Raw genomic sequence first — 442 nt, forward strand, 5'->3', positions numbered from 1 at the left:
AAGCGGCTCCGTGGAGACCGGTGCCTGCCCTCCCCGCCGGGCTGCTGGCGTTCGGCCCCTGCATTAAATCCGCCCCTGGAAGCTGAAAATTTCTTAAGGAGCTTCTTTTTTTTTTATTATTTTCCTTAAATGTCTTGCTTCGGACGATGGTATGAAACGTTATTGTGGCAATATTTAAGTTTCATGAAGCTGAATCGAGCTAACAGTTACCTAAAAGTATGTTTGTTTGGTTTTTTCTTTTTAAAAGCATGTTTGAAGTTCTCTACATAGTCCTTGTTTTTTACAGCTTACCATAAAGAAGCCAAATCCAAGAGAAACTAAATTAATTGAATTAATAACTTTTTGCATGCCATGAAGGTTTTCCATTTCTGAGATATTTCAGTGCAAGGTACTCCTGAGTAGAATAGGACATTAGAGGTGTGACAGATTGTGGCTGGGGGGG

The sequence above is a fragment of the Cariama cristata genome, unplaced genomic scaffold (genome assembly GCF_000690535.1).
Source record: "Cariama cristata isolate BGI_N322 unplaced genomic scaffold, ASM69053v1 scaffold7076, whole genome shotgun sequence".
NCBI lineage: Eukaryota > Metazoa > Chordata > Aves > Cariamiformes > Cariamidae > Cariama > Cariama cristata.